Source organism: Mytilus edulis, chromosome 9 (assembly GCF_963676685.1).
Source record: "Mytilus edulis chromosome 9, xbMytEdul2.2, whole genome shotgun sequence".
Lineage (NCBI taxonomy): Eukaryota > Metazoa > Mollusca > Bivalvia > Mytilida > Mytilidae > Mytilus > Mytilus edulis.
Genome location: NC_092352.1, coordinates 6019784 through 6028650, shown reverse-complemented (window position 1 = coordinate 6028650; position 8867 = coordinate 6019784). Strand labels below are relative to the sequence as shown.

At 30.3% G+C, this 8867-nt stretch overlaps 1 protein-coding gene across 3 annotated transcripts in view; it reads left to right on the top strand.

The window, feature by feature from the left end:
* Nucleotides 1-109: 109 nt before the first annotated feature.
* The window catches only part of LOC139489460 (uncharacterized), a 43944-nt gene continuing 35186 nt past the window's right edge, over nucleotides 110-8867 (top strand). For 2 of the 3 annotated variants that reach the window (XM_071275846.1, XM_071275849.1), the window contains exon 1: nucleotides 2165-2270. The gene's annotated coding sequence lies outside the window, so the exon portion shown is untranslated. Of the gene's footprint in view, nucleotides 200-2164; nucleotides 2271-8867 lie in introns of those variants that run through there. The other variant, XM_071275848.1, reaches the window with a different exon arrangement.

Genomic DNA, 8867 nt, shown 5'->3' with positions numbered 1-8867 from the left:
TACTGTCTTAGATACTGTAAAATATCACAAAATACGAATTAAGTTAAGAGTTATTGCCCTTATTAGAACTCTCGTGATAAAACTGGTGTCAAAAAAACACTGCTTTTTCAACGTAAAAAGTATGCATGTAGAACCAGTGCGTTTTGGTTGGAAATTTGGAAATCACAGATAACACAGTCATAGTATTAAAGACTTAAGAGTAAAGTTAATTCCTCTGTTATTAATTGACGTAAAACTAAGATTTTTACAACTTTTATTTACAGAGTTGCATGACATGAAACTGTTTATTTGCTTCCCTAACAACAATAACACTAAATAATTGTTAGATAGATAAGATCATAAGATGACATCAACTGGATGATATACATAAATATACAGGAGTCTTCTAAGCTCAGTTTCTTTCGTCAAGTCTACAAAATGGGTCAAAGACCATCATATTTTGATTCACTAAACAATTTAAATGATAGAGCAGCAATATGCAAAATACACATAAGTGCACATCCTTTAATTATACACCTCATCGCTATTTGTCCGCCATTACTGGATATTACACAGGTTCCCGTAAAAATTTGACGTCACAAAACAAAATATCTGACGCCACAATGGAAAAGTGATTGATGTATGCGTCAAAAGTTCAAGCGGCCGGTTCAGCCGGGATTAGCGATAAGGTGTATTGAAAGGGGAAGACATCTTAATATTCCTAGAGAGGAAAGATACTGTCCTGTCTCTGGGGAAATTGAGAATGAACAACATTTCTTATTAAAATGTAATAGATTTACCTCAAACCGAGAAATATTAGAAAATAAAAATAAATGTTTTATTTCAAATACAGCGTAACATTACCGTTGATGAAAAAATATCTCTATTGGTTAATAATAGCTCAGCATTATAACTTAAACTGTCTTCCTCTTTCATATCAGAGTGTCTATTATAAGAAATAGTGAACTTATATGATACATCAATATGTAACTTTTCTTTATAGCATGATATGTTATCATGGAACCTTTCATTCTACCATGTCAATTATTATAGTATTATGTAATGCCATAGGTCTTAACCATTTATTTAATGAGTTTGTGCCAATAAAAATATTATTTTGTATTTGTATATATTAAAAAGAAGATTTGGTATGATTGCCAATGAGACAACTCTTCACATGAGACCAAATGACACATAAATTAACAACTATAGGTCACTGTATGGCCTTCAACAATGAGCAAAGCCCTTACCGCATAGTTAGCTATAAAAGGCCCCAAAATGACAATGTAAAACAATTCAAACAAGAAAACTAACTGCCTTATTTATTTAGAAAAATGAACGAAAAACAAATATGTAACACATAAACAAAATGAGCCTATTTACTTTAGCACCATCTAATAATACTAAAGGTCACTTATTAGAACTTATTAATTAAACAGTGTAAGACGACACACAGACTAAATACTTTTTCAATTCGAGTTGTGGATCAGTGGAATAACCTGTCAGATTTAACTGAGACGGCAAAGACTTTGAATAATTTTAAGTCTGCATTAAATGGTGAAAATTGGAACCCATATAAATTCATATGTTTAATTTGTGTTAAGTGTTCAGCTGCGAACACCTAAATAAGTTTTTTTTTAAATAAGTCTAATATATATAAATATATTATTATTATGAGACAAGAAATCGCATTACGACAATTCAAGATGAGGACCTGAAGATAAAGGTGTAAAGGTAGTTTAAGGTACTAAGTCATGTAAGTAACAGTGAAATATGCAGTCAGACTCTGAATATAAAGATAACTCACCCCATTGTCATTGCTTTAGCCTTTGGTGACCTAAACTTCACCCTTCAATAGAATCCAGATCATCTAGCCCAATCCTTTTTGCACCAAAAGTTATCAGTGATTTGCCTGGAAAAAAAAAAAGATTTAATATTTAAGCTAATGATATTTTACTATAAGCTTTATAATATGCTATATTTTATATAGGTTTTTGAATGTTTTATGTATGTCAATAAATGTATACACTATGATGTATATATTAAAGTGTATTAGAATGTTTTATTTTATATAAGTGGTGATGCTTCAATAAGATATTGAAAATGTTAATAGTTTTCATTGATAACAAGACAAGTGAAGAATAAAGAGTCTATATGACAGTTGCTTGTTTTACACAAACGGCATAATGATTGAGAAAATAACATCTTTTTCAGTATTTTATCTTTTTTTTGTAGGACATTGTGATGCTAGAAAGAATAAAATGTTTGCAAATTACAGATCCTGTTTAATGGTAAGTAGATATCCACAGATTTAGATTAATATATATGCACTTTTTATGTATTTATAGGATAATAGCTAAAGGTGTTTAGAACAGGCTATTATTTGAACTTGGAATTATTTTTAATTATGGAATTTGAATAATTTCTTGTGTTTAAATTTTTTAATGAATTCCATGTTTATTTGCAATGATTTGGTGTTATGATCTTTTGAGTGGTTAATAAAACTTTCCATACAATGTGTTTTGGTTAGATAGTGTTGTGCGCGGCACAGTACATTCTATTGAAAATATACTATTTTCTTTGTAATAGAAAGTGTTGCGCGCAGCACAGAACATTTCAGTACAGAATAAGCATGGAATTTATTATAAATTTCAATAACAAGAAATCAAGCAAATTCCATAATTAAAAATAATTCCAAGTTCAATTAATAGCCTGTTTTAGGTAATTAATGTATTTGTCTGCATCTGTCACTACTTGGGTTTAGTACACATTCTTGAGTAAGCCTTTCTGACTGATAAATAGATGAGTGATCTCTGAGGTTTTTTAGAAATGCAAAAAAAAAGGAGCAGCCAAAGCATAGGGACCTTTATTTATGTTATGTTCTGGGTATTCAAAAATGTCTTAGTGTAAATTTATAAGAAGATCAATATTTAACTATTATATTTTTTCTGCAAATTTGATTTAAACAGTATTTGTAATAACCACTTAATTTCATTTTTTTTTTACTGAAATTGGTACAGAAGGTACAGGATCAACAAATTTGTTTTTGAATAAATTGTAGTATATTCTTGTATGGTCTGTAAAACAATAAGTACTCGATTATATTTGTAAACATAAATTAAAAATGTTAAGAAAGTCTGAGTTATTGCCCCTTAGTCTTAGTTGATATGACTATAGCAATATAAGGTATGACTGGAAGAAATTTCATGCATTGCTTTTTGCAACGAATAGATAAGATTTAGCAAATGTGAATGTAGCACTTCTCCTCATAAAAACTTCTGCTGAATGATATAAATATGAGTTTGTTTAATATGAAAAGTTATGCCCTCAATAATTAAGGAAATCTTCAGAACATATTTGTTTATTTTGTTACTACCAAACAAAGTAAAAATTGTGTTTAAAAATGAATCATGATTTTGAATTAGTGCAGGTTATTTGCACTTTTAGGTGGTACATAACACTACAGGGAGATAACTCTGTAAAAACAGATGAACTTTTTAATCACATTCTATAGTAAAGGAAATATTAAGCTTTTCAATGATGAAAATTAGTTTTTGACAAACTGCTATATATATATTTAATGAAATTTTTTCCAAAATGTGTGCAGTTTTTGAAATTTAATTTTTTTCAAAGGGTCAAAGTAAATATTTTGTCAAAATTTTATGAAAATTAAACAAGCCTAATTAATTTTAGTCAAAGTGTTTGAAAACTGAGATATTGTTGAATATTTACCAAAAAACTTGAAATATTTTTCTCTTTCATTGTAACTTGTATACAATTTATATCTTGCTTTATCAATGAATAATCAAGAAATTTAAAGATAATTCCAGTCTCTGTTTTCTCATCCAAGTGTGATGTTAAAGGAGCCATAAAATCTGTCAGGAATTTTACCTGAAATGTAAATTGCCAATTGTTCATCACTGCTACCAGTGCGCTAGGTTGCGACTTCTTGACTTCTTAACTTGTCGCCATAATGCTCCATTTGTTATTCAAAGAACCCAGACACTAGGTTTAATCAACAAATTGCTAAGTAAAATGTAGGAATGTCAATTTTTAAAAGCAGTACAGTGACCAGTAGTAGTATATCTTTATACCGACTGTGTGAGGGCTTTATAGCCAGTCAAGGTCATTAAAAACTTCCATTTGTATATATCTTTGTAATTTGAACTTTGGTGGCTAGTTGTCTCCTTGGCATTCATACCACATATATCTTTATTTATATAAAGATGTCTAACCAAAAAATGTCATAATTTGCTGGGCAATCTCAGTGTAAAATTCAGAAACAAGAAACAAGACAACCACAGGGCAGACCTAGATATTTGTTAAATAATTTGGCAGGCAATACTTTTAGAATAGGGCAAATATCTCTTTTAGACAAGAGGTGGAGGGGGAATTTTGATTATGGATTTTTGCTTGAAAGATTCTTAGGGATTTGTTTAACAATTTAAAAATTTAACCATAGAAAATTGTCAAGTGGCTCTGACAAACTTATTTTATTTGTTACAAGAATAAACAAGCTTCTTCTCAAAAATAGCTCAAGCCAGTTTCAGTGTTCTCCCCAGTTATCAGTATTTCTAGATAATAGCATCAGATTTGAAATTGTTCTATCCCCCAGTTTCAGGGTTTATATGTTTGATGTGTTTTCAGATTCCTCACTCATTAACTTCCTGTTAACTGAACACTTGTATCATTTTACACATGATGTATTTTCTTTTGCTGAATTGCTTTTCTTTTCCAATTCATTCTTTTGATGCAACTGCTCTTTTAGTTGAAAGAAGGGGAATTTTCACTGGAATCAGGGGCTTATTCAGCCATTTAAAAAGGGGGGTACCCAACCAAGGACAAAGGGGGTTCCAACCATATTCCCCATTCAAATGCTCAGATCGTCTGCCTAAAAAAAAAATGGGGGGGGTTCTGGGGGTTGGATCTGCCAATGGGAATTAACGGCGGTGTATCATCACATATGAGACAGGCTGTACAAGAATTTTGTATATTGATAATAACTCTATAAGGAGTCTTTTTAAGTATGGAAATATAAACAAAAATGTCAACAACTGTTTCTGTAACCAAGGAAGTTATATGAGAAGGACAGAGGACAAAAGACGATAATTACGCATAAAATGTTACCCACTTTTCTGTAAGTAGGTGTTAAATTAGTTGAGATCGACTCTGTCACAGAGGGAGATTTTGTCCTAATTACATACCCGAGTAAGAACGGAAACACCCGAGGTGTCATAAACTGACTGGATATACAATTATTGACATCAAGGATTTGTATAGTTAACTATACAAATCCTTGTTGACATGTTAATAAGATTTTTTGTGATATTTTTTTATTTAGTAATAAAAAATTAAAATTTTATGTTAAAAGTAAACTTATTACCAATAGAAATGAAACGAATATCTGTCTCATTGCCGTCAATGTTGATATCAACAGAAAGCACTTTTACGTTGTTCCCGATAAATTTCTCTATGTTTCATTTGCAAATATTCCTTCTGGTTGTTACTGGTCACCGTAACTAAAGTTCTTTGCATATTCATATATTTTGTATATGATTAGTACCTGCCAATTCTCATCAACAGAAATTGAAAGGCAAAGCAAAAATCTTTGTTTAAAGGAAAGTTAGTGTTGAATAAAAATCGCACACTAACTTTCCTTTAAACCCGCATAACTTTGTCATTTCTTTATCTTTTTTCACAGTAGACATACGATTGATTTTGAAATTGCGCGTCCGATTTTTTTCCATATCATAAACACCTATACACTTCATTGTTACCAAAAATACACCTGAACTTTAATGACCCAGTCACTGCTCGGGGTAACAGCCTGGTACATCAGAGGGCCATGTCAAGTGGGTGATAAACATGTTGGTTTCTTTATATTTTTATCCTTTTTCTCTGATCGAACTGTTTTCCTGGGAATGCTAATTTTGTATCGAGCAGAGTGAAAACTCTGCTTCTCATATAACCTCCTTGCTGTAACATTCTATGTAAGTACTAGTACAATTAATGTTCAAGTGGAAATGTTGATATATGTAGGAATTGACACTTTTTTTGTAAATGTGTATCACTTGAAAAGTAGATAATTTCATCTCAATCAAGGTCATCAACATTAGAGGAATTTGTTGAAGACGTCTTCAAAAGTTCAAATGAATCTTTCATATAAATGCAGAAAATAAAAATCAAGTCCAGACAGTGAAAGACCTTTGAACTTTACAATAACTCAATAAACAGAAATCAATTCCAGGAAACAAATATGATGTCAAAATTAAGGATTTTTAGAAATCATTAGACATCATGAAATGTAAGTTAATACAAAATGTAGTGAAAAAAATGCGATAATGAACACGAACTGATATTTAAGCTTATTCTGTTGAGTGTGTAACATCTGAATTTATGCTTCAATACAAACAATACTAATGCTATATTTTTGATAGAAAAAAAAATGTTTTGTTTTTCAATTAGAAAAAAAAAATCAATCTATTACATACATAAGATAGTAATTTTATTGTGATATAAAATAATACAATTATTTGAATGCGTTAACTAGCAAGGTTACACTGATTTATAGGCAATTTCAAGAAGGAAGATTACCTCCCCTGACTCACTGCAATATTAGATTATTCAGTCCTTCGTGTATGGTAAAGGATTTGTTTCTGCTTTTGCCTTATGTCCAATCCTTTTGCTTAATTGCATGTTTAATGTGTTGAATGATAAAAAAAACTGATATTAAAAAATCCTTACGTAAATTTTATTTGAAAATCAAATATTTTAGTCCAGTCAAACTAAGTTTGAACCTTAAGCTAATAGCAACAAAAAATGTTTTAGGTCTAATCTATAGTTTTAAGCCCCAAATATACACAGAAAAAAGTCCCAATGAATGTAACTTGTGGAAAACTCAAAATCAGCATTTTTAATTTCTTATGGAAATTAACATTGGAAAGAGAGACGACTCCACAAAAATGAGGGTTTTTTGGGTCAGTTTTGGTTGAATTTCTTAAAATTCATGTAAAGTGTGATACTTTGATGGAGTTATAAGATCGTATTTGACTATATTATATAATCTTCTGCTCATGAAATGTACAAAACCAAAGTGTCATGGGTATTTTTATTTTTGTTCCACATTTTTCATCAAAGAAATTGCAATTTATGGCTTTGTGACCATTTTGAAAAAATAATGTAAATATTTTGTGTTGGTTATATCTGTAAATTATATTTGTTCAGCCTCTACCTTGTTTAAAGACAGTCAGGATCCTACTTCGTCAAAATTATCTCCCCATTATGCCAGTTCATTTTCACAATTGTAGAAATCGAAGCCATTGTAGGGATGACACGCTACCAATTTTGTTCTTGGAAACCGATAAATTTATCCACATTGCACCAGTACGATCCTTATATGTCAGTTGCATTTTATAAGAGAAATGTATCAACTCGCTAATGAGCACCAGTTAATGATCTTGTCTGTATTGATTCAACTTAAAACTATTGTCTGATCGGTTGTCATGTGGAATTTTCGAAAATTCATAAACATTTAAAAAAATATTTCGTGGAAGGGCAGACTAGATTTTTTTTAGTGGTTGAAGACTATAAACCCTAGTTATCACACACAAAAAATTATAATTTTTCGAAGATATGCATTTTCATCATCCAACTTGAAAGACTGTCGTCAAGTACTTTTAGTAAAATAATAGCTATTCGAACACACCTACTCTGTTTTTGTGATTCATTAGATAGGTATTTCACTTGACCCATATATTTCATCTTTTAGTACTGTGATATTTTTAAGTTATAAAGTCAACCTGTAGCTTTGATATATAAAAATGATTGAATCTGAAGCGAGACAGTGTATGAAATATTTTTGCTTTGTACGATATCAAGACAAAATATTCCACTCAAACACGCCCTAACATAAAAAGGTGCACTCGATTTTCTCTTTTCGATACTATTGTTACCCATTTTTTGGAATTATTTCTTGAGTCACATAATAGAAGGGCAGACACGAAAATTACTGAACTAATAGATTGATATGTTTTCCGTCCGTGGTAATTTTTTTTAAAGAAATCGGAGGATATGCATTTTTTACATCCAACTTGAAAGATACCCATGTCGTCGACCTGATATCTAATTGTTCTTCTTAACTATGTACTAGATAAATTGAAAGCTTATGCAAATGGTGTTTTTAAAATATAACACTTCGTTATTGAGAAGAAAATTGTAATTTTGTGTGTTTCTATTAACTTTTAAATTTTTGTCACTATAGTAAACATTACAGTACACATGTATCGCCTTCTCTAACAAAGAGCTTCGATTCTTTTGTTCTATTTCAACCGGGTTTCCGACTGAAGAAACTTCAAACTACAAAAAGAAAAAATTATATGCTTAATTATTCTTATCAAATTTGAGATTCATTACCTTGACATGTTAGAAGATCTAATAAATGGTCAACTAATTAATTATGAAATCTAGGTTGTCGCTTGATAAAAGAATGAAAACACTGTTAGAGTTGTTTGTTATGCTCTATAGACGACCAAAATATCAATAATCAATAAATTCTGTTGAATAGTGTTTTTAGTTTCCTCAAGTTAGATTTTGTTTGACTTTTTTCTGTGTATATTTGGGATATGATGCTTATTTTTAGTACATATCTTTGATTTTAGCAGCTTTAAAACTTGTTCATAATTTTTTCAAAATCGTAGCTACTATCCCTTTAAGATTTAAACTTAAAAGTCTTCTGTTACAATTACTTCAAGGTTTATGCTAGATTGACTGGACTATTTTAAGTGTACGGTAAATTTGGACCATGGTGATACATACACATGTAGTATGGCCACAAATTTAAACGTTTAGCAAACAGAATTCCAATTTTACAACTTTTTCAAACAGATTTG